Below are 26545 nucleotides of genomic sequence, written 5' to 3'. Positions count from 1 at the left end.
CACGTGGTGCGCATGTGTAGAATACACATGGGACTAGTACTTGAAGAATCAATTACTTTTTTCCACTTTGGGTGCTTTACTGAAAAAGAGCAAAGCAAATTTAGTCACTTTCTTCTTCACGGGCACAATTCTTTGCACAACTGTGTTTGTAAGATTCATGTCATGCAGTTCATAGAATATCAGGGTTGGAAGGGACCTCAGGAAGACCTCTGCGGTTTCACTGGTTGCATCATTTAACTGAATATGGACACAGTGAAATGAACAGGGATGGTCTAAAACAAGGTAATAGGAAAAACTATTTCAATAGCATTTGGCAGCCTCATAGCAAAATATTTAAAGCAAGAGCACCATTTAACTGTGTACCATTCCCCTTATGTATTTTCAGTCTTTTCATTATCTTTTTGATATAAAGTAGCTTCATCCTAGCATTTTAAACTCCTCCTCAGTTATATTTAAATGTGTTACCACTCTTGGCAGGTGTGAACCATTAAGTCTAGATAGGTTTAGATATTATTTATCCAATAAATGAGTCCCATCATCCACCCAGGAGTGCAACCAACCTTACATATAATTGCATGGTTTCAAAGGGAACAATTGAAGATGTTTGCAGAACAGGGGCAGTATCTAGTTCAATGGCTAAATTTATACTATAAGGCAAAGAGTGGAATTAGAAAAGGTCACCTGGCAGCATTACACAATTGTCGATGTGATCACTTATGGCAACGAGGTTCTGCCTCCTCTTGTGTTCAAACTACAGAGCACAACAGTGGCAGCAGAGACCTCATTTTTGCAAATACTTTGCTAGAGTCTCCAATGATGTATCACAGAGGTCTATTTTTCAGGGAAGAATGAAGTGGCCAGCAATACTGACATTCTTTTTTTCATATCATTGCCCTCTGCTGTCAAATACAGAGAAGGAATCTAGCAAAAGCTAAAGGGTTGTGGGGTTTGGAACATCTGTTAATAATATCATACATGGGAATCTTAACTTCACATGCCATATGTAACGGGGCTCAACTCACCACTGTGGTGCCTCCTGCTGGCCATCCTGGGAATTCTCTCTCCTTTCACCAGAGCACCCTCATCTAGTGGTGTCTCGCCCATCCTCACTCTCGCCTCCAAGACCCACTTTGCTCCCTGGACCACAGCATCCTCTTCTGGACACAGCCCTCTGGCTGTGCCCCACTCAGTTCTCTCCTGAAAGTCCTCAGTCCAGCCACTTGCCTTGGTGGCAAACTGCAGTCTCTGGTCTAGCCACTCACTTCAGTGGCAAACTGCAGTCCATGCTCTGGCCACTCCCCTCGGTGGCAAGTGGGGAAGCACGAGGGGTGGAGAGGGGACCCAGGGCCACCTGCTACTCCAGGTCCGGGCCCAGAGACCCTGTAGCCAGCAGCCATGTACTGCCCCTCCTCCTACTCTGCTGTCTGTTTCCCTGGGCCATTTCCCCACAGCCCTAGCACCTTCTCCACCCTTGTATCAGGGCCTCAGGGCTTGTCTACACTACCGCCCGGGGTCAATCTAAGATACACAACTTCAGCTACATGAATAGCTTAGCTGAAGTTGATGTACTTAGATCTACTTACCGCAGTGTCTTCACTGCGGTAAGTCAACAGCTGAAACTCTCTGGTCAACTTCACGTGTGCTCCTTGTTCTGCTAGAGTACCAGAGTCAACGGGAGAGCTCTCAGTGGTCAATTTATCGCATTTATACTAGATGTGATAAATTGACCCGCCACCCCCACCCCACTGGATCGATCGCTGCATGCCGATCCATCAGGTAGTGTAGACAAGCTCTTTTCAGTCTGGCAGACATCAGGTGGAGCTCCCTCTTGCTCCCCTGACCCTGCCAGGCACTGCTCTGTTCATTGTGCTGTCTCTCTCTACCCTACTATAGGACAGACAGTCCTCCTCCCTTGGCCTCCTGGGAAAGACTGCCTCTGTTCTGCTCAGCAGCCCTTCTTATGTGAGCCAGCCTGGTGCTGACTGGCTGCTCCACCAAGCCTTCTCCCTATTGGCTGGCTCAGTAAGTCATCTTCTAATTGGCTGGGTTCTGCACAGCCTCCCCAAGGCTACTTTAATCCTTCTTCTGCCTGTGCGGGGCAGCCGCCCCACCACCACCATTTTATCAGGACAATACTCACCAGCAAATTATGAATAAGGTTACGATTTTTTCAGGGTTATTTTTAGTAAAAGTCATGGACAGATTACAGGCAAAAAACAAAAGTTCACGGGAGCTGTGACCAGCCCATGACTTTTACTAAAAATAATGGGGGGAGACAGTGCGGGGGACGGAAGGAATGACGGCTGGAGCCCCAGTGGTGGGGGAATTGAGAGCCCAAGCCCCAACACAGGGGGTAGGGGGACTGATAGCCCCAGGGCCATGGGGAGGGCACAGTCCCAGCTCCAGACCCTGCCGCAGCCACAAGGAATGAACAGTCTTGGCTCCAGCCATGGGGGACGGGGAGGGTGCACCATCCTGTCCGCAGCCACGGGGGAGGAAGGGGAGGCACAGCCCTGGCTCTAGCTGAAGCTGTGGGGGGAGAGAGGCACATAGCCCTGGCTGAATCTGCAGGGCAGGGATGCACAGCCCCAGCTCCAGCCCCAGCTGAAGCCCCGGGGTGGGGGGTGCACAGCCAGACTCCTGCTGCAGCTGTGATGGGGGAGCACAGCCCCGGCTCCAGCTGAAACTGCGGGTCCAGGGCACAGAGCCCAGCTCTGCCCCCATTACTGACAGCTGATGTGGAAGTCAGAGGTCTGGTAAAGTGACAGAATCCATGACCTCCATGATTAAATCATATCCTTAATTATGAGTTTTCAAATGATACCTTACAATATTATTACAGTTGTGTGTAGGCTGTGAATACAGGACTATATTCCATCACGAGGATGTAATAAAGATGTGGCACAGGATTCCAGTTAAGAGGCTGCCTTTAGTTCCTGGCCTCAATGACATGAATCGTCATTAGCAAATTTTATATCCCACTCCCATATGCACTCATTTCAATGGTTATTGTTTCTCAGGAGTTCGTATGTGTCTGACATCACTCACTGACTTCGGACTTGTACATCACTAATACCGAGAGCAAGCCCAGGCCCCCTTTCTCCAAAATAGAGCCATTTACAATGGAGGGTCTCTAAAAGGCAACACTTTATAGTATTAATGGGCTTCAAATAACCCTACAGTGCGGAATCCTCAGCTGGTCAGTCAGTCTGTCATAGAGCTTTTTGGCCAAACCTAGAAATTATCACTGTTTGTTAAGCACACATTGGCTCCCTCACCTCTCCCACAGGGCTCAGTAATGATTTCTGCAACCAGTCACATCTGCACCATTAACAATAGTACGTTATCGTACTTATAGTATAGCACAGGTTGTTGCATTGACTTTTTGTTTTAATACAGTGGCTATGTGGGTGCATCTTCCCAGTTTATAAGCTATTAGAATAACTGAAGTCCTATCTCTGACAAAAAATTACCAATAGATTGTGGAATGCAAACAAATTAAAAGTCTGTGACCTTTGTCACAATTTTTATATTTTCATTCTTTTAAAATAAATTCTACGTAAATATAAGAAAGTGATTCTGGAATAAAGTATTTTTTAAATCAACAGCTTAGACTGCAAGTTCCTTGGGGCAGAGTCTTGTTCTGCGATTGTACAGCACCTAGCACAATGGGGTCCTGGTCCATGGTAAACAAACATATTAAATACATTAAAATGCAACTGGAGACAACAAATATCATTAATCTGAGAGATAAGATTTACACAAGTAGTTAAAATATTACCTCATTTATCTTAGGTACTTATATGCCTCTCTTCCCCCTACCCATCATCCCACACACACCATAGTATCCAAGCCCTCAAAATCTAATGTGTTTATCATCACAAAAAACCCATAGATAGGGAAGTGCTATTATCCCAATTTTAAAAATGGAGAACTAAAACACTAAGTGGCTTGACCAAGATCACACAAGATGTTAGCAAAGCATGGGATCAAACTACTTGAGCTAGTTTCCTAACCTCTGGACTGTCACTCTGCTTCTCTTCATTGCCTGATTTTCAGATTGTTGAACATGCAGCAGCTCCCATTGACTCAGCACTTCTGAAGAGCAGGACATTTATTTAAGCACCTAAAAACAACATACGAGCCTCACCCATTTTTAAAATTATTGATCTTCATGTACATTTAGGCCCTTATCCGCCTAACTGATTCAAATGAGAGGAAGGGATTGCCTGTGTGGAGCAGTTTGCAGGATTGGGATCGTGGATGTTATTGTTGCAATATGTTTCTTAGAATTTCAGATTTCCACAGTATTTTATTTATTTTTAATCTTTAAATACATTTTATTCTATACAAAGGTCAACAGCCATATTTAGACCAGCCTTAGCAGGGTTTTCTGTTAGTGTACCCTGACTGGCCCATGCCAGGACTTTCATCTCATACCCATTTGGTTGGGCATCCTTTGCTCACAGGACTGGTATCTTCACTCAGTCAGCCCTGACAGACAGAAGTCCCATGTTTATTCACAGAAAGGGTATACTGTGAACAGAGAGATGCCCCATACAATCCTGCCAAAGTGCATCACTGACTTGGACATACATCGTGGTGAAAGAGTCAGAGGTAAGAAGTTTGATCAGTCTCTGCACTCATTTGGGTCTTGGCATCTCTACCTACAGTGGTGCTAAGTAGGTCTATTTTTGTCAGGTGGATGCCTTAATACTGGATCAAGACCTCTGGCTCTTTTCCAAGAAGAATATAAAATTCAGATGGTAGTGGCTGGCTTTTGGTCACCACCATCCCGAGCTTGGTTCAAACAAAGGTCAACTAGAACTTTATTTTCCCTTAACAATCCCCCATGCCATACAGCCTTCACCATCCCCCTATTCCATCATATTAGGTGTGACAAAGCTCTGTCCTTGCCTCTGTGGGTCCCGCGTTCCCTGGCAGATTTTGCTAGCCTCAGAGGCTCACTGTGACCCTGCACATAACCCTTCTCTCTCTAGAGAGAAGGGTCACAGTCTACTGAGCCATTTTCATCATAAGCCAGCAAGGGAGGTGAGGAGAAGTTATCCTTCCTTGCATAGTCTCTGTTCTCTCCCAGTCTCAGTGATTAATCAGGGGGCAAAGGTGGGGTGGGGGAGCCCGGGCCCACCCTCTACTCCAGGATCCAGCCCAGGGACCCTAGTAGTATCAGCTATGGTAGCTGACCTTTTAGAAACATTACATGTACAATTCCCTGGGCTACTTCCCCCACAGCAGCCCTCACTTCTTCAAGCTCCACTTCACCCTTACCTCAGAGCCTCCTTCCTTGTGCCTGATATGGTGTGTACTACTCAGCCTCTCCAACAGCGCAACTTCCTCCCACAGCTCCTGACATGCACACCCACCTGACTAACTGGGAGGCTTTTAACTAGTTTCAGCCAGTCCCCGATTGGCTTCAGGTGTCCCAATCAACCTAGCCTTCTCCCTGCCTTCTGGAAAGTTCTTAATTGGCCCCAGGTGTCTTAATTGACCTGGAGCAGCTGCCATTTCACTTATCCTGGTACCAGGGATTTGTTTAGCCTGGAGCTAATAGATATCTCCCACTACTTTTCTATAGCCATCTGGTAATACATAGGTAATACACCCATATGGTTTATACTCTTACTGCATAAAGGCCTTGAAAGTGAAGCATTAATGTAGTGTTGAAAGGCAAATCCATTAGAGCCTGGCAGGTCCTAGCAGATTATATTAAAGTGATCAGCCTGATGAATGTTCAGGTTCTGCTGCTTTTCTTTTTTTTTAAAAAAAAAAACAAACCTTGTCTCCATTAAGACTTTTTTTTTAAAGTATGATTGAAAGAGGAAAGAGCCTCATGACCTTTAAGAAATTTTTCACCCTCCTCTCTGCCTACTTCCTCCTACAGCACTCTTCCATTAAAAATATAAAAAACATTTATACTTTTCTTATTAATTGAACAAGATCAGCTCCAGTTCCTGCCAGGCATCACTCAGATGATAAATTGCAAGTACTAATAATCAGAGTCTCTTGCTAGTAGGGATAGAAGCCGCTGAAACTGAACTCTCCACAGCAAGCTGGATTTCATTATGTTGCTTTTCTATTTAATATCTGCTTTTAAAGATTAGAGGAAGAAACTCTCTTGATGTATACCTGAGATTTGTTTACTTTGCTGATCCTTGCCAGATGATGAGCTGACAGTTTTCAATGTCCACAGCAATCATTTCTAGTCTCATGCGGACCTAATTTTGTCCTGTTGAGCATAAAGACAGCTATACTGCAACATCTCAGGATAACTCCTATGACAGGTGTTAAATCACTGTGTATTGTATACCTATGTAATTATCATGGGCAAACTTCACACAGACACCTATTCCATATAAGTCAACTTCTGTGTTAGGACAGAAAGATTTTGCCTCATGTAATTCTATGACAAGATTAAGTAAGTAAAGCTTATTTTTACCGTATTTCTATGCTCTGCAAAACAAAATGTTATAGTCTGTGGAAGTATGGAGGATATTTGGGATTGTCTTTATTTACACTATAACTAATATAGTATCTATGGTAAAGCATAATTGTATATACCATAAGAATGGCCATACTGGGTCAGATCATTGGTCCGTCTAGCCCAGTATCATGTCTTCCAACAATGGCTAGCACATGATGCATCAGAAGGCATGAACAGGACAGGGCAATTACCAAGTGATCCATCCCCTGTCATCCAGTCCCAGTTTCTGGCAATCAGAGGTTTAGGGATACTCAGAGCATGGGGTTGTGTCTCTGACCAGCTTGGCTAATAGCCATTGATGGACCGATCCTCCATGAACTCAGCCAATTCATTTTTTAGCCCAGTTATACTTTTAGCCTTCACAACATCCCCTGGCAACAAGTTCCACAGGTTAACTGTGCATTGTGTAAAGAAGTACTTCCTTATGCTTGATTTAAACCTGCTGCCTCTTAATTTCATTGGGTAACCCCTGGTTTTTGTGCTTTGTGAAGGGGTAAATAACACTTCCTTATTCACTTTTTCTACATCATTCATGATTTTATAGACCTCTCTCATATTGCCCCTTAGTCATCTTTGTTCAAAGCTGAACAGTCCAAGGCTTTTTAATTTCTCCTCACATGTAAGCTGTTCCATATCCCTAATCATTTTTGTAGCCCTTATCTGTACTTTTTCTTAATTCTTTCTTGACATAGGGCAACTATAACTGCATGCAGGGTGTGGGTGTACCATACGTTTATATAGTGGTATTATGATATTTTCTCTTATTATCTATTCTTTCCTAAGGGTTCCCAATGTTCTGTTAGCTTTTTTGACTGCCACTGCACATTGAGCAGATGTTTTCAGAGAACTATCCATGATGACCTCAAAATCTCCTTCTTGAGTGGTAGCCGCCAATTTAGAGCCCATCATTTTGTATGTATAGCTGGGATTATGTTTTCCAATGTGCATCACTTTCCATTTATCATCACTGAATTTCATCTGTCATTTTATTGCCCAGTCACCCAGTTCTGAGAGATCCCTTGGCACTCCTCAGAGTCATTTTTGGCCTCAGGGCCCAGACATATAAACAAGCTTTTCAATATTATTATATATTTAATCTCTATATTTATTTTTTCCTCCAGGTGGCCTTGCTAAATTCTGCTGTAATTAGTTCATTTAACACTAATGATTGAGAGCACCTGGCAAAAGCCATGCAAAGAGTAGCAGATGAGGAGTTGTTCCTCACAAATTTCATCTAAAGATCAGAAACTCAGTCTCAGACTCATGTCATGGTCACTGGTGACCCTCAAAAGTGATATGACCAGTGATTTGAAGTTCAGTCTTCTATTTTCATTCAGGAAGACAAGAAATAAAAGAGGGAGGGAAATTATGTATTCTATTGTTAATTCAATCAAAAATATATTCTAATAAAACAATTAATTGTTGAAAAGATTATTCACAAAAGTGAAATTTCAGAAGGGTTATTTTTCTATAACTTGTCATGATCTTTTTTATCTAAACTTTTACTGAAAAATTTCAATAGCCATTCTGATAACATTTTCAATAATATTTGCAATAAAATATTTTTAAAGGCACAAATTTTTGTGCAAAACAAATTTCAATATTTTTAAAAGGCCATTTTTCAACTAAAAATGCTTAGTTTGAAAAATTTTGACCAACTTTATTTACAATATTGGTGAATTTATTTGTGGGAAATTATGGACCTCTTTGTGGATATTTTGAGATATTGGCTATACATTTTTCAAATCATTTAGTTAAATGAATAACATCATCCTTTATATAAAACAAACTACATGCCAATTGTCTGAGTCACCTCCCGCTTGGGTTGTAGAATTATTTGGGATCTCAGTATATTAAATCCATCAGCATATTTTCTGATAATACTTACGCAAATACTTTTCAAGTTGCTGCTACTTAGTTTTTTCCTTAGTGGGTGGAAGTTTTCTACTCACATTGCGGTGCTGACTTAAATTAGAAGATTTTGTACAAGCAGAAGAGGTGGTGAGATACAGTATCTAGTTTAGTTCCATCTGGATATATCTCAATACCCCAAGCCCTAATTTATTTTTCACATCAAAAACTTGGCATAGTTCACTTGTGCATCTCTAAGGACTTAAAAGAAATATAACCTCACAACACAGCAGTTCTGTTCACAACATATAGCAAATATGTAACAGTTACTGAAGGCTAATCTGTCAGTGGGAATTTGATTCTATCTACCATACAGTGGTTTGAGAGGATTCAGCGTCTAGATCAGCTACAGTAGTGAAACTGTCATTAGACTGAGGACTTTGTTTAGCTAATATAATGTATAACGTTACTACTCAGATAATAGGTAGTGAATTGTTTCTCATGTTCATCTCAAACAATTCCAAACACTATAATGTAGCAAAGTAGATAGAGCCATTACTCACATCGTCCTTTGTGGGGGCCCCCAAAGTAGGTGCTCCGGGCATGGTCATCAGATCAGCGTGTTCCATTGTATGCCAGAGCACACAGGCTTTTAAAAGGGGATTACACTATTGCCAACATACCTCATATGTATTCAATAATGGTTTCAGCCTCTTTTCCTAATACGTACTTCAACATCTCAATAATATTGGGATCCTAAACTTAGAAAGGTCAATTAGCCATGTATGTTATATTCATTAGCATTTATGTCAATTAGTTGCCATGGTATACCTGCAGTTAGTACATGAACGTTTCAGTTAATCTCAACATCCATTACATTTTTCCTAAAATTCCAACAGTCTATTCTTGTAGTTTTGTACTTCACCTTTTCCCAGCACATAACGCTTTTGTTTACAGTCATACTTACCTTGAGACTTAAGGTCACGAGTCAATTAGTTCCTTATTGCAAGCTACTCATGTCGAGGTAGGCCTTGGTTATTTTAAGCTAATTGTCAGGTAGGCCTGAAGGTCTTGCATTATTACAATATTTATGCCTTATCTATAAAACCTAGATGTGGCTCTTATACAAATGGTCACTACACTACTATAGATACTCTGGTGATGAGGATAGTGTAAGAACCTACAGAGAATAGAACTAAACTGAAATACTGGTCTTGCTACTGACATGCTTTGCAGGATCTTATCAGATAGATAGTCCTACATATAGTATATGTACAGGAGATGAATTCTGCAGTGCTCTAGGTAACTCTATACGTTATTGTAGCGAGACAGGACTCACCCTTGCAGCACCTCCTGCTAGTCTCTCAGAGAATTAGCTCTTCCAGCCTCTGGAGCGCCCTCTGCACTTGCTGCTGGCCCCCGTGTCCCTCCCGGACCCCGGTGCCCCTTCATCCTGGGGTGCTGCCCCCTGGCAGTATCCCCACAGTCTCGGGGTCTCCCTTCCCCAGGGAACCCCCACCCACTATCCCCACCTCACCTCAGTCTTTGGCTACTGCCAGTCACCATTGAGCCCCCGCACACTAGGACGGACTGCAGTGTATAAGCCAATCATCACAGGCAAGGTGGGGTTTGGACCTACTGCCTCTTCCTACCTTTGGGCTGCCCCCTACAACCCCAGTACCTATCTGGCCTTACACTAGGCCTGCAGCCTGAGGGGTTTCCAAGCCAGAGCTCCCCAGCTCCCTTGGCCTTCCCCCAGTGCTGCTCCAACTCAGGTACTCTAGTACACACCCCAGCAGCCAGGCCCCTCTCCCTCTACAGCTAGAGAAGACTCTGGCTGCTCCTAGCCCACTGCCCTCTTATAAGGGCCAGCTGAGGCCTGATTGGGGCGTGGCCACAGCTGAGCCTGCTTCCCCCAATCAGCCTGGGAACTGCTTGCCCCCAGCCACAGCCCTCTCCCAGGGCTGATTTCAAGCCCTTCAGGATCAGGTAGCCACCTGACTACCTGCTGGCTGGAGCCCTCCCTCTTCTCTGGCTACCTTGCTGGCTGGAGCTCCTTCTCCCTCCCTTGAGCTGTTGCTGGTTGGAGTGCTCCTTCCCTGGATTGATGCTGACACTGCTGTTGGGGGGGGCCTTGCCCGCCTGCCCCCTCCCTCCACCTCTCAAGGGAGAAGCCAGGACCCCACTACTGCCACCTGTGAGGGGTCCTTCCTGCCTGGCCACTAGGGCTGCTGCTGCTGCTCCATTTGTCCTGGGGAGCTGCTGGAGCCTGGAGCAGGAAGACAACTGAGAAGACCATCGGCTGCTGGGAGAGCACACAGACACTCTGGAGACCACTGTGGAGGGGGCCATTAAGGACTGAGTGACTATCGAACTGCGCTTTTGTAGTGGGGGTCCTGACTGTTTGTGGGGACGTAGGGGGTGTGGTGTGGAGCCTGGCCCCTAGTCCATCTGTGTCCCCCCCAACTCCCACAACCAGCGTTGCCCCCTCTACCACCACCACCACAAGCCACTTACCATCTGCCTCAAGCTCCTGCCTCTAGGACTCCGCTGCTTGCCTGGCCTGCCGCACCCATTTCCACCATTTGGGCCTGCAGCAGCAGCCAGCTAACCATTGACTTTTCACAAGCACATGTGGGTGCACTTACTCCCCCCCCTTTTTTTTGGACTGGCCCCCCCCTCTGATTACGGCCCTTTGTCCCCCCGATTCTTTGCCTAAGCCCTTTGCAAGCCCAGTTTGTTTGCCTGCCCATCCCTTTTCCCTCTGCAGTTTGGTTTGGTTGTCCCATCCGAGCCCTACAGCTAGCCCCTTGGTTCCCTTGCCCCACCCCCAGCCTGGTTGCTCCCCTTCCTTTACGGCAACCCCGTTGCCCTGATTGGCCTGTCCCTTTGTGCCCCCGTCCCCCTGTTTTGGTTGATCACTGCACCTCCCTGATGTTATTGCAACCTTCCCTCCCCTAGTGCACCTAGAGGAGCCAGACTTCCATCCTAGGTTGGTAACTGACCCCCGAACCCCAGTCCTTGATAGCCCCCATATCTGCCCCCCCCATTTCAGTGCCCTCCTCCCCTGCCTGCAGCCTAGTGGGGAGGAGTGGTTGACCTCCCTCCCCTTCCCCCCCCCTTTTCTCCAGGGTTTTTCCCCTGCTCATAGCTCATTGTGGCGGGAGATACGACGGGGTGGGATCCCTGGGGCAGACCCCACCCCCCTGACACCTCCCCTAGCCTCTACTTCAACCGCTGCTGCCGAACCACCTGCTATCGCCCCACTGGGGCACTGGCAGGGGCAGGCAATGGGGTGACCTCCACTGCTGCCATGTCCCTCGCCCCCTCCGATTGTGGGGGAGCTCCCCCAGACGGTGGGAAGGGCTGGGGAAAAAAGAAGGGAGAGAGCCCCACTAAAAAGACTAGGCCCTCCATGGCAGGGGCTCACCCACTGCTGCGGCCCTGCCTTTGGCCACGGCATCCCTCCCCGCTGCTCCCTCCACCAGCACCAGGGACGCCCCCCCTTTGGCTCCTGGAGCATATGCCCAGGTGGCAGCAGCCCTCCCCCCGCTGCCAATTACTACGTCATCTCTCCCAGCCACCGCTGCTGTTACCATCCCTAGTGGCTGGGGCTCCTTCCCTACCTTGACCAGGAAGCATGGTGTCCGTTGCCTCCTGGTGCCCGCCTCACCCCACGTGGGTGGTAGGGCCCACAGCCATCGTGGCAGCCTCCAGAATGTATGGCAAGGTCGTCTTCTTCCTTGCCTCGGAGGCTGCCACCCAGGAGGCAGTGGAGAAGGGCCTGGTGGGGGGGGGGGGAGGCGTGTTCATCCCCCTGGAGCCGCTGGGGGATATGGGTGCCCGTGTAGTCCTGACCTCCATTCCTCCCCCAGTGCTGCCCTGCTGCCCGCCCTCTCTACCCCGGAGAAACCGGTCTCTGTCATCAGCCCTCTCCTGCTGGGCTGCAAAGACCCCGCCCTCCGTCACGTTCTCTCATTCCACCAGCAGGGGCAGATACAAGTGCCGCTGCTGGCGCATGAGGGAGAGGCGCTTGAGGGGTCTTTCCTGGTCCCCTACCAGGGGGCCCATTACCGGGTGCATTATTCCATGGGGGAGGCCCAGCACTACCTCTGCTGGGCAATGGGGTATGTCTGGAGGGACTGCCCCTTGGCCCGCATGGAGGAGCGCCCGGGACCCCCGAGCCCCGGCAGGGTGCCAGCCCTGTCATTGCCGGTGCCCCTGGCTGCCTGGCACCCGGAGCCACCCCTCCCGCTCGGGCCCAAGGGGTAATCCCCCCAGCGTGCCCAGACGAGTGGGAGAGCCCTGCCTCTGCTGCATGCACTCTGACGGGGCCTGTAGAGGAGGGTGCGGTGGGGGTATCGCCAGGAGTGGGAGAGGGCCCGCCCCAGGGGGAATCTGCTCTCCCTCGTGCTGCCCCACCATTGCCTTCCCAAGTCCCCGAGTCATCTTCCCTGCCCCCAGACCCAATCCCTGTTACTCAGCTGGCAGACAATGCCATGGATGGCTGGACCCTAGTACAGGGAAAGCAGGGCAAGTGGAAGGCTCGCGCTCTGCTCCTGCCATCTGATGTGGAGGCCCCCCGGAAAACTAGGAAGGGGGGCACCGCTGCTAAGCCTTCCACCCTGCCCACAGCCACATTCCATCCCCTGGTGCCAGCTGGGGAAGATACGGCAGCACCTGAGATGAGCACCACCCCTCTGTCGGGGTCCCTCCCCATGGAGGCCTCTGATGGAGCCCCTCCTGCCCACTTAACAGCTGAAGCCCCTGCGAGTCCCAAAGCGAGCATTGCCCCAGGTGCTGGGGGGGAGGGCCCCGGGGTGGTGGGAGGTGATCTCCCCTCCATCTATGAGGAGATTGAGGCCCTGGGTCTGACCCCGGTCACCCAGCAGGAGGACAACCCTCTGCCAGTGGGCCTCGACCTGAGCAACCTCACCCTGGCCCCCCTTCCCCATGCCCCCTCCCCCTGACCACTGCTTCTGCTCCTGCCTTGGAGGGTGCCCTGGACTCTTCGACCTGCCCGGTCGCAGGTGGCACTCCACTGATGGCCACCGAGGCTGCTGAGGCAACAGCCAGTGATTTGTGGCTGGGACCCGAGTTACCGGGGTATCCCCTGTTGACGTGGAGCAACCGACTTCCTTCCTGGGCGGGGGCCCCACTGAAAATTGCCCACCTTCTGATGCCATGGCTGTCACACCTGCTGTTGAGCCTGAGCCCAGCATCACTGGGGACCCGCTCCCCATCCCTCAGACCCCTGAGCCAGACTGAGGGGAGCCACCTCCCAGCGGCCCAGTTATTGGGACCCAGGATCCTGCCTCTGTCCCTCTCCCCAACCCTACTCCTGACCCCGTCCCTATCCGCTCCACCTCCTGCGATGCCATTGCCGCCCCTGGGGCTGTCTCCTTCCCTCTCCTGGAGGGTGACCCCCCAGAGAGCAGCCTTTGTGTTTCCCTGTCCTGACCCACTAGGGGTTGCTATCTTCCCTCCGCTGCCCCCATTGAGCAGGGATCTGAGGCAGGCCACGTGGCGCCAGCCCATCGGGCGCCACGTCGAGGGGCCGCACCTTGCCTGCCCGTCTCGGTGGGCCACAGGGCTGTGCCAGAGGCCCCACCAGGGGCTAGTGACCCCACCCCCCATCGGCTGCGAGAAGAGCTGTGGGAGTTTCTAGAAAACATCTGTGGCTCCCGTAATAAGGTGCAGCTCGCTCTCCAGCGATGAGGGAATTTTCATCAAATCCTCCGGGCAGTAAGGGCCCTCATGGGGGACAGTAAAAGGACCAGGAAGCAGGGCGCCATGGCTTATCACCGGGCCCCCAGCTTCCATGACTCCTTGCTCACCTTTGGGGTAGGTCACAGTTTGCTGGACGGCCCACTGGGGGCTGTGAGCGTTCCTGCCGGTGAGGATCCCTCCCAGCCCACCTCATGGCACCTATCACCTTTGCAACACTGAACACCCGGGGCTGTAGGATGGGTCTCCGCAGGTGCCAGGTGCTCTCCTTCCTTTGGGAGGGGGTTTTTCTGCAGGAGACCCATACGGATTCGGCCGTCGAAGACAGCTGGCGGCTGGAGTGGGGGGACAGGGTCTACTTTAGCCATCTCACAGTTCGTACGGCTGGAGTGGCGACCCTGTTCTCCCCCAACCTGCAGCCTGAGGTGCTGGGGGTCACCGAGGCTGTGCCGGGCCACTGCTGCACCTCCGGGTCCGCATGGAGGGGCTCGTGGTCAACCTCATTAACGTCTATGCCCCTACATCAGGCCCAGAGTGGCTGCATTTTTATCAGCAGGCATCCGCCTTCCTCAGCTCCTTGGATCCTCATGAGTGCCTGGTCCTGGGCGGGGACTTTAACGACACCCTCGAGGAACGGGACCGCTCGGGGACCAAGCATAGCCTGGCCGCCACAGACATCCTCCAGGAGATTGTCGAACATCACTCCCGGTGGATGTCTGGCGCGACCACCACCCGGACGATGTCTTGATGTTTAATTATGTCCGGGTGGAGGCCCAACGGCCGTGCCACTCCCGGTTGGACTGCATCTATTTGTCACGCTTCCACCTTTCACGGGCCTACTGCTCCAGCATCCGACTGGCCCCTTTTTCAGATCACCATCTGGCCACCATGACAGCCTCGCTTGGAATCTATGAATCTACAGAAATGACAAAACCCAAATTATTAACCACCAACCAAACCACAATCAGCAAAAAATGATGTGCAAATGACTGAGGCTGTACTGTATATTAAAATTAACCTTGTGTTATAATGGGTCTAGTTCTCTACTGTTGTGCACTTTGTGTAGTTATTTACATCTGCAGAAAGTGAGTGTGAAATGCTACCATTGGTGTAAAGTATGGGAGAATTGTGATTTAGAGAGATCTGTGTCTATGTAACTAGATGTGAACTAGAAGCCACAGGCTTCCTATTTTGGGAAAAATGCATGTAGGAGGCAGGAAGGATCATTAATTTCCTCACCACCATCACAGCAGTATACAGTTTTCCCCACAGGAAAGGGGTTTCAAGCCCCTAAGCTAAAGATTTGGGACATCTAGTGAGACCCAGGGCATCCACACAGCCCTTCCCCCATTGGGCCTTTCCCTCTCCCACCACAAACTGGCAGCAGGATTTAAGGTAGCATGCCTCAGAGCACCGAGCTCTCAGCACATTCTGGCCTTAGCTGTCAGGCTAGGCCCTGCTACATCCAAAAAAAAAAGCAGAGAATCTGGTGTTTACTTTGTTTGAACCCTGTGGTGCCAGTACGAAAAAATCAATTACATTTTCTTTGTCGTTTTCAATCTGACTTTATTTCACTGCATGGGACTCCTTTTTTCAAAATCAATGATGTTGCAACAATGTAAGTGACAGATATGCTTTCAAAATCTGTGTGTTTTCATTCAGATTGTGATTAATAGTTTGAGAGGGGGTTCAGTATGATATGAATGAATGAATTATTTCCTCTTAGTTCTTCCAGCTTTCTATAATGAACAAAAAAAAGTGACATCCTATCAAAGATATTTAACTCTCACAAAAGAACCCAAGTTAAAAGAATAATTTAAATTGAGATCTGTTTTAGTAACTAAGCAATTGATATCACAAAATTGGAAATCCTCCTTATCCTAAAAAGAGACCCAATTTATGAGAGGATCTAAGTGAATTAGCTGCGGGGGAGGGGAGGGCAGGATTTCAGCCAAAAGACAGAAATTAAGTAATGTCGCCTAGGATTCATAGTTCCTACTTATACTGTTATTCTGAGCGGTTCTGGTGACTGCTTAGGCCACAGACTCTGGTTGGCGCAAGTTCCATCAGGATACCGCTGCCACAGTTATGTCGCTCGGGCAGGCGCAGACTTCTCTGATTGCGTCAGCACTGTGAGTACTCACCAGGAGTGCTTGTGTCAATGTGAAGTGAGGTGCACCATGAGTAGAGATCCCAATGTGCCATGTGTCGTTGTCTAACACAGTGTCTTTTGGGAAATTTTTGCAACGTGCTGTGGAATCAAAATGACTGGAAGCTAGAGGTCAACTTTCTCCATCCCATAACGCCATTCATATCCTATAATTTTCATGCCTTTTTAAAGAATCCTATAAACCTGTGTGGTGCTTTTCACATCTGCCATCTCTGACAGAAGCATGGAGCCTGCAGAGCTATGCACTATTCTCCAGAACATTGAAAATACAGGACACACGAGTCTCCTGTATTTGCAAACCCCCAGGAAGTAGTGCAACAACAGGGGACATGACAGTTTCTTAAAGGAAAGTTTGCTGTGGAACAAAGGAAAAAAAATTCAGGGTTGCTGGTGGCATTCACAGAGCAGCTGCAAACGGTGGAGCACCACTTCTGGGCCGAAGTCACAAGCACTGACTGGTGGGATCATAGCATAACGCAGGTCCGGGACAACGAGCACCAGCTGCGGAACTTTCACGGGCAAAAGGCCACGCTGCTGAATCTGTGGGCCGAGCTCACACCAGCCCTCGAGCAAGGGAACCACAATGAGAACTGCTTTGACAGTGAAGAAATAAATGGCAATCGCACTGTGGAAACTTGCAGTGCTGGCTGGCTACTGGTGAGTGGGAAATCATTTTGGAGTTGGAAAATCCACTGTGGGAGCTGTTGTCTTTAAGTGCATAGGGCCATTAATCATCTTTTGCTAGGCGGGACTGAGAGTCTCAGCAATGTGCAGTGGATGCATTTGGAGCAATGGGTTTCCCAAACTGGGGCACGGGGAGAGAGACAGTATGCATATTCCTATTTTGGCACCAGATCACCTTGCCACAGATAACATCAACAGAAAGGGCTACTTTTCTATGGTTACTTTTCTACATTGCCAGCCTATTTACTGCAATGGTGCCAGTTGAACTCATTGCAGAGTGGCATGGGAAAGTGTCCTACCATGGAGGAAGAAACAAGGCAGCCATCCCTAGAAACATTCAGGAGAGGATTGCGGAGTACCTCCACGGAAGTTTCATCTCTCAATAGGATAAAAGGGACATCCCTACACACATAACCAAATTGCTCTGCATGCTGCCCGTCCCCTATCCTAACCCAACAGGGGAATGAAAAGCAGGTGCGAGCTCCACCTCTGTTTGTTGTATCTCTACTTCCACTCATATGAGTAAAACAGTGAACAGTGGAAACCTTTTTCTTGTTAACTTAGGGATGGTCCAGGCACCATCTTTAAACTTAAACATTGTAAGGAAAAATGCATGCACACACTTACCCAAGTTTCCTTCCCCTTCATCAGGCTCATCTGGGATTGGCTGGACTGTGGCTCTCTCACACAGGCCCTGACTCTCTGCATGGCTGCAGTCCCTTGCCATGTCTTTCTTCTCCTTCTGTTCTTGGGGGGGGGGGAGGGGAAGTCTGTCTTACACTCCTCTGAGGTATCCAAAGTGACCTAAAGGGTGCTGGTGGGTCTTCACCAAGTATGACACAGAGCTCCTCATAGAAGCGGCAGGTTTATGGCAAAGCACTGGATCTATTGTTGCACTCCCTGGCCTTGTGGTATTCCTAGAAAAATCCCTTCACATGGCACAGCTTCTGATCCCTGTCGCACCCTGTGGCCTGCATCCATCATGCAATCTGCTCAAGGATATCCATGTTTGTACAGCTGGTCTGTAACTGCGATTGCTCAGCCTCTTCTCCCCACAGGTCCAGAATAACCAATAATTCTTGTCTACTCCAGGCAGGAGCAAATCTAGGGTGTGGAGCCAACATGGTCAACTAGGCAGTTGCACACAATGAGGGTGAGCTGCTAAGTGGGCTCACCAAGGTGGGAAATCGGGAAATCAGGAAAAGCCATTTCAAAAGCATGCAAGGGATTTAAAGGAGCAGGTGGCTTCCAGTCTCTGTGATCCCTGGGCAGTGGAGTTTAAAATGATGGCCAGCGCTTTGTCACAGCAAACAGGGCATTATGGGACAGCTGCTGTAGGAACGTTAGGTTCTATGCCATTCAGGGAGATGGTTTTACTGTGTCATTGCAATGGGGCAGTGTAGGCTGCGTGGCCGTCCCTACCCGTCACTCTCTGAGGGGGGCCATGCCTCCTCACTGCCATGTACTGTACAGGTGAGCTCAAAGGGGGGAATTAGCTGCACCTAGTGCTCCGGCCCTACAGCCAGGCAGAACAATAAAACAGTCTACGAGCCCCGAGGCAGCAAACAGTGAGTAGGCTCTGGCCTGCAATCAGGGCAGAGCAGTTAAGCAGTGTAAGAGCCCCAGGTAAGGGTGAGCACCCACAGAGTCTAGGGGCTCAGGTAAGGGTGAGCAGTAGGGTACCACAGGCCTCCTGGCCTAGGTTGGGGTGGCAGGAGGTAGGGGAACACGGACCCCTCCAACTCCACCGCATCCCAGCTCAGGGCCCTAACAGAGGAGGAGTGGTCCACCACTGGCTCAGTGGGGATCTGCAACTGGGTCAGCAGGGATCCACCAGCAACACGCTGACCTTTTATCAGGCCAACATTCAACCAGACAGTCGTCTAGTTCCCCTGGGCTACTTCCTACCTCCCTGGGGTTTGGTACCTCTATACCATGAGGGTCGTCCGTTATCTCGGGGATCTCTGGCCAGTCCTCAGGAGGCAGCCCCGGCAGCGCCTCTGCAGGCTCCAACAGCAGACGGAATGCGTCTGTCTCCTGTGGCAGCTCCATACCAAGTGAGCTGCAGGGCCTGCCTTTTGTACTTCCGCTTCCTGTCTCGTCCTTCCGCTTCTGGCAGGGCGGGCGTGGCTCTCCTGGTTCCACCCACCAGGGGGTGTGTTGTGGTCCCTCCTAGTCACTCTCTGAATTGGGGGGCACATCTCATTACAGGCGCTTATGTCTGTCAGAGACAAATTTTCATGTAGACACATGCAGACATAAGTCAATTTAAGGTTTCTTTTAGATCACAAACTTCTTTGAGATGGCAGGTTATGTTCACACTCAATTAACATTACTGTCAGGATGAGGTAATCAGAAACCCGCTCACTTAAGACAAAAGGGAGCTGTCTATCTGCCCAGGAGTTTGGACGGAGTGGCAGAGGGCTTTTGCGGAGTATTGTTAGTGTTTTGGAAAGGGGAAGGCAGAACACACAGAAGCTGAGAACAGGGAGAGAAAGGCAGAGGCAAAAAAACAAGAAAGCCAAGAAATAGCCTGTGAGCACAGCATGACCCTGGAAAAAGCTAGAGAGCGCGCTTTTGGGTCTAGTGTTGCGTAAAGAGGGCTTAGGCAGTAAACTAAGAAGTGGTCCTTTTGTTCTTGGTTCTGCCTGAATTTGGCGAAGCAGGATTTTGTACCTTCCTTGTAAATAAACAAGACTGCATCAAAGAAAAACACAGACTCCATCAATTTCTACTTCCAACTGGAACATCCTCAGAGCCCCAAACTTTGACTAGCCACTTGGGTCAAAAAGGGGCAGCAGAACAGTACTCATTGTGCTTTCCCTTGTATAGCCACACAAAAGCAACTATGAGACAATATAGCCCATAGTGATGAGCTATAGCCCTTGTTCCAAGCAGCTTTTATAAAGAAACACAACACACAGGGTAACATTTCAGTAGAGGGAGGATGTGGGGAGTATTGATGAGGAGAAGTGTGGAAGGATTGCTTGGGTTTGAAAAAGAGCATGAGTGCTTGGTTGATGAGGATAGGATGATAATTCCAGGAAGATGATGCAGTGTTTTAGACAGCACAAATCTAGAATGGGGGAGAAGTGAAGTAAGGAGTAAGGCAAGCTGATTGAGAACAGCATCTGAGGTAGGAGAGGGCGTATTGGGAAATTAGAACAGAGCGGTAGGAGGGACACGATTACAAAACAAGGAGCTTGAGTTTGAAATTTTATTAGGGACAGGAAGTTAATGGAGGTATTCAAAGTGGGGTTAATTTTAGCTCTCTCTCTCTCTATATATATATGATGTATAGAAAAATACTCATTCATATACAATGTATAAAACACCACACAAGTTGTTTATCTCATATCTGAATACTGCAACAGAAGAAACATTTTTGTATGTGTGTGCTGTTTTTAGCTGTATACACATAGCCTATCCTATGAAAAGGAACCTGCAGTCTGCACTGCAACAACCGTATAATGTTTAGTAGAAAATTCTCTTTTATATGATACTGTGGCTATCAATAAGAAGTATTTTTTTAATTTTGCCATTTTTTCGCTGTATTCCTATGACAGCAATTATCTCATAGTTGCAGGTATTGTGACTGGGCATGGTATTTTTGTATAGTGTAATTTCCTCTGATTACTATATTGTGTAACATGAATGCTGCGCTTCATCATGCTATACAATATCATTGCAAGTGTGCGTGGCTGCTGCCTTGCCTGTGGCTTCTGTGGATGAGGAAATGAAATATTAAATTGAAGGAAGACTTCTGGTTAACACAATTATTCGCTTACTGGACTGCACTTTCAGTATGCATAAAAGATAGAAGAAAACTGGAAAGAATAAGAAATTACACAATTTCTCTTCATAAAGATATTTTAAAAATCATCAAAAAGCAGAAATTAATTCATACAGAGTTCCTGTTACTAATGCTGACTAGGCTTTGGAAGCAACCAGAGTAATATCTAGTTATTTATATAATGTAATTAATGCAATACTGAATATCTAGGGGTTATTTGGGGATTATTACAAGTTTATTTGAAGCTTCAGGTTATTTAATTAGCATTTCTTATTCCACCCTGCATCCCAAATAGCATCATAAGACCACTCAGCCATAACGTATAGTACCCTAGCCTGACAAGAATCTAGAACAATTTATACACTACGTTACACCAATGCTGTAGGTACAGTAAAGGTAAGCCAGTGATTTATCAGGTAATTATTGTGCTAGTCCCACCCAAACAGCAGTCTCTTCACTTGATATTGCCTTATTGGACTTAACTCCAGATTTGTGCCAGGGTAACATAGCAGAATTTGTCCCTGTGTATTTAATCTTGTAGAAGGGGTGAGATGGGGAGGAAGACATTCAATCCATTCATTGCTTTTTCCTAGCTAGCATCTGGAACAGTTAAATGCACAGTAATTTTCCTGAGGCCTTGATGTGCTACTGCATGAAGGTTGTGCCCTTTAAACTACAGAATAATTACCTGAGTAATGATTCACTTACTGCAGTGACAGTGCTGCAAATAACAATGTCCTGTGTTCCTCTTGGCCTAGTATGCTGTGACGCTAGCCTTATGACTTCAGCAGAACTATTCCAGAGTTACACCAAGACAACAGAGTCTGGACCACTCTGCTGTCAAAAAAGAAAGGCACCTTTTTGTTTGACTCTTTAACCTTCGAGGACAGTAAAGCTGATGATGAGCTGCTACGTGTGTGAGCTGCCATGAATGTAGGGCTGATTCTTGGAGATTAAAATCATTGAAAGTCACAAAACTACTAAAACTCTCAGAGATAATCGGGCAGGTAATGCACTAAAGATTAAAAACGATCTATAGTTTCTGAGATTTGCTGTCACTCTTTCTGACTCACAGCTGTTTGAAATGCAGTTGTGTCAGTACCTGATAGCCTGGTGAACTGCCCCAAAAAACTTCCAGATGGGAAACTGCTGACCTACAAGTAGTGTTATTACTGGGAGAACTTCACTAGGATCTAGTGCTTCCAGGAGCGACAGAAAGAAGTAGGAGATCATACTCTGAGGACATAGAACTGTACCAGTGTCAAAAACACCTGACCTTTTCATTAATCAAATTATAAGTGTGAAAAGATTACACAGTTGTGTACAAAAGGGCTGACTGTAACTCTTTGCTGTTTTAAGTTCAAGGGGGGAGGGAAATATTAGTTTCTGGCATAAGCAGTTTTGTACAGTTCACTCAGAGAGGCAGGCAGGTTTTTTGTTTTGTTTTATTTTGTTTTTTACAAAGGAAAATCTGCTCTTGGCTTCCTGAAAAAAAAGTGAAACATACTGTGATGGTTGGATCACAACTGATGTGCCAAGACTACTTCTGCCCCTGCTTTCCCTGCCAGCTTGGGACTCCAGCACCCTGTCTTGTTGAGGCAGACAGCAGTCTGCTAGAACACAGACCCAGGGTCTGAACCATGTGCCCCAAAGCTTCAATGGTAACCTAGCAAGGATCAGACTGATGAGTACCTACTGACACTCAGAATCACCATCTCCCTGTCCTCTTGAAGCACATAAATACAGGGATGAGGAAATCTACTGGCCTCATTTCTAAGCTGCTAGGAGGCAGGGGCTTCAACAGAGGTGTGTTGGGAAGCTGCTTAACTCTGTCTCTCAGCACCTACTGCCTCAGCCTCTTGTGTGGCGGCTCTGCATCATCTGGTGACTCAGAGTTCAATACCATTGACTTTCAAGTACCAAAGCTCCCAGTTCATCAAGGAGCCATTGCTTGGTGGCACCTCCTATTTAACTAATCATGCTGCTGGGATTGAGTGTGGGGCCAGGTCTTTATTGACATGAATGATGCTGCCACTGAGCCCCAGTGATCAGAGTCTCAAGTTCTATCTTTCATGGTTTACTGGTCCATCCTAATGTTGGACTTATAGGAGTCTCCTTGGAGCATGTCTAGGAAGACTTGGAGGTGGACATACGTTGCCTGTTCCAATATGGATTGTACATGCCATCAGTTCTGGAGGAAGGGGCTGATTGCTGGGCTTCATTAGGATGTAAGATTTTAAAAAGGAAGGTTTTGGAGCATGAGAAACACCTGTGCGCTTTCAGGAAGTAACACACTGGGCTCCAGGCTTCAAGAACTCATTCCTGAAGGGCTTAGTGCCATGCAGCACTGAGTGGAGCTTAGGCTGTCTTGAGACACACAGGATTGTTGTTGTAATGTTCCCTGGAGAGCCAGACACATTTGGCTGTGAGTCAACCTTGCCAGTGGAACTGAAATAAAACCCTCTATTAAAGACCTACAATGGTGGTCTACATCACTGTTCGAACTAAGTCATCTGAACCCCAGTGACCCAGCCAGGGCTGCCACAGTGGGCAAATAATAAATAAGGTGAGAAAGAGAAGCCCCAGATAGGGAGCAAAGAAATCAATTTGTTTTTCAAATTAGGAAGAAATGCTGGGGGGGGATTTAAAGAACGAATGTAATTACTACATGAAAAGATAGTCAAATCACATGAAAAAAATCAGGATTCATAGGCCAATAAATTGAAAAGGCCTTTAAGGACTGAATTTTTTCTTTAAAGCACACAAACTTTTCAATAAAACTGTTATCCCTGGCTGAGTCTTCTTCCAATGGGGACTGACTTAGCAAACTGATTGGAGAGCAACCACATGCTTTTGACTTTTCTACCTGGAGTTTGTGCCTTCCTTCTTACATGATTGTTGCTTAAAGCCCTGCCCTTTGTTGAAGAATGGTTTTGCCCCTGCAGTTTTTACAAGCACAAATGATATTCTAGGCAATCCAGTTTAATTTCTACCTTAGGATGGTTTTGAATTGATAAGTGAGTTCTGTTTGACACCGTTCCAGTTTTAATGGGCTTTGACACACATTCTGCACAGCTCAGAGGAAATGCTCTTCTTCATGAAGTGTAGATGGAAACTGGGCTAGCAACAGTATTGATTGATTGATTGATTATTCAGTAAGAATCAGGGCCACATTGTGCAAGGCACTGTATGCACGTGTAATAAAAAACTCAAAGAGTTTATAATCCAAGTGCATGATGAGAGACAACAAGTAGATAAACAAATGAGGGAGGGAGGGAGGATAAGGTAACTGTTATTGTGTTCAGTGATGACTCATTGTTTAAGGTGTTTATTCTGTGTCTGATTCCAACTGGCTTTATTATAACAAGAGCTTCACTGTCTGCAAAGTTCAGCCCTTAAAGTCATGAACAACCATGAAACAATCATGTCTAATACAAGTAGCAGTCACAGCACACCAACTTTCTAAATCAGCTGCATACCTAGTCTCTCTTCAACCACAGCTGAAACAGTTATCCCTAGCTTGGTTTCAAGTGCTTCCTGGGCAGGGCCTATATTATTTATTTATTTACTTCCCTCTGGCGGAAATTTCTTTTATGTCAGCTTCATTCCAAGGATCTTTTCTTCTTTCCCTTGTCAGGCAATTCAGATAGGGAAAACCCCTTATAATCCTCACTGAATGGGCCTTTTTCAGTCTGTCTAAAACCAAGCCAAAACAGTGGAAAAGAAAATCACTCACAAGACCTTTGGAAACTAAGCAATATAATTCAAATTAATATTATCTACTTGGACATATTCTTGGCAGGCATGTAATTTTGCCTAATAAAGCTAAGTTATTCTACACACACACACACACACACACACAGACAAAGAAGAGTGGAAAGTCCCAAGGAACTTAATGGTGTGTACTGTAATTGTGTTCCATTAGTCTTTTTTCCTTCAGGTGATGCTAAGTGGCCTTAGTAATAAAAGATTACAGTGACAAAGGTTTTTACATTTCAATTAAGGGCTGTGATTAATGAATATGTTATCTTAGTATTAATGGACTGGCAGTTTGTGACAAGCTGAAGACATAATGGCTTCTACCATTACTTTTATGATAATAGATATGTTAGCACTTTAATATTAATATTTCTCACATCAATGTGGCAAAAAATCACCTACTAAATAAGGAATGATTAGAAAAGGGTCTCTGGGGGAAGGCCTTTTGGAAAAGAAAATACTCATTAAAGTATAAAGGAGAAAAGGAAGGAAACAGCTGGCAGGCCTCCAGGTTCTGAACCTTGTCTGCTGAAATTCCTGCTTGCAGCCACTGTTTCTCCATAAACTTGCCTAACTTGTGGAAGGAAAGGGATACAGGTTACTGTGACATTCTGGGGTTCACCCAGGCTAGTAATGGCTTCAGTCACTGTCTGACCTATACCCCTGGGATTCTTGTGGCTGTGAAGCTTTGGTCCAAAGCTCTGACCCAACAGCCTACCAGCAGCCCACGTGCCTTACCCTGGCTTTGCCAACCTGGGTATTGCTTGCAGGCTGACATTAGTGCCCTTCCAGCTCTGAATTCATCCCCAAATCATCGTACTGCAGTGAGTAGTCCCTCTCCCTGGACCTTCATAGAGAAAGAGTTAGGCTGGCTGCCTTTACAGAGACAGAAAAATACTCAAAGCCTTCTAGAATCAGACACTTTACTGAATTTACCTAGCACTGATGATTGATAATGAAAGCAGAACAAGTTTATTAACACAAGAACATGGATTAAGTGATACCAAGAAAAAAAGATAAAAGTAGAAATGGTTATAAGCAAATACAAGTGAAAATATGCATCTGAAAGTCTAAAATTGAATCTAGCAAGTTACAGTCTTTGTTCAAGATGGTTTCTCTCACTCTCAGTCTCCTTTCCAGCTTTTTACTGGCAGGCTTGGCCAGGACCCATCACAGAGATCAAATCACTTGATTTCTTTGTCTCCCAAGGTGAAGGATAAAGATGAAGTCTCCTCTCTGTTCCTTATATCCCCAAAGGGATGTCTTTGTCAGGAAGGCCCCTGAGGACTCTGTCTCCTGTCTCTCTCTCTCTGTCTCTGAGTTGCAGGAACCATGTTAATTCCCTGTCTCCTAGTTCAGGATAACCACCCCTTCCCCCTGCGCCCCGCCCCTCCCGTTTAGCTCAATGGCTTTGTTTACTGATAATAAATAAATTAGGGTAAACCCAGATTCCTTTGTCTAGGACAGAACAGTTTCTCTCTTTCACCTAGGCTAGACTGTCTGGTCTCAAACATATTCTAATAACATCATACATAACTAACAACTTCACACATAACGTTAAAGTGCATTTTACAATGATATTAGTAACCAGCATGTTATTAGCTTTTATGTGATACCTCACAAGGCATATTTTGTACAAATATTATTGTGGTAGTGAATAGGATGTGAATATAGGGATGCCTGGTCACAATCACTTAGTAACAAACTGCATTGCATTTAATGTCCTTGAGACTCTTGATGCATCAAAAATACTCCCATTTATATTTTAGTAACATTGGGGAACGTACTAATGAGATAGCCTTGTTTTAATTCAGAGTCCACATATTTGTATAAGTATCTTATTATTTATTAATAAATGAAACACTTAAGTCAAGTCCTTTTATACATACCTGCTCGCTCTTTGTGGCTCCCTTTTGATTTATGGACTAACTCAACAGAACAAAAAAAACCACATAGTATCACAGAGAGGAGCCCAGTGGAGGAGTAAATCAGCTAAATAGTGACCCTGTTTCAAGGCAACTTCCGTTCATTACATAGGTTCGGTCACATTCAGCAAAAC

The sequence above is a fragment of the Natator depressus genome, chromosome 3 (genome assembly GCF_965152275.1).
Source record: "Natator depressus isolate rNatDep1 chromosome 3, rNatDep2.hap1, whole genome shotgun sequence".
NCBI classification, from domain to species: domain Eukaryota; kingdom Metazoa; phylum Chordata; order Testudines; family Cheloniidae; genus Natator; species Natator depressus.
The sequence above is the reverse complement of the archived record's forward strand: the minus strand, read 5'-3'. Positions refer to the sequence as shown.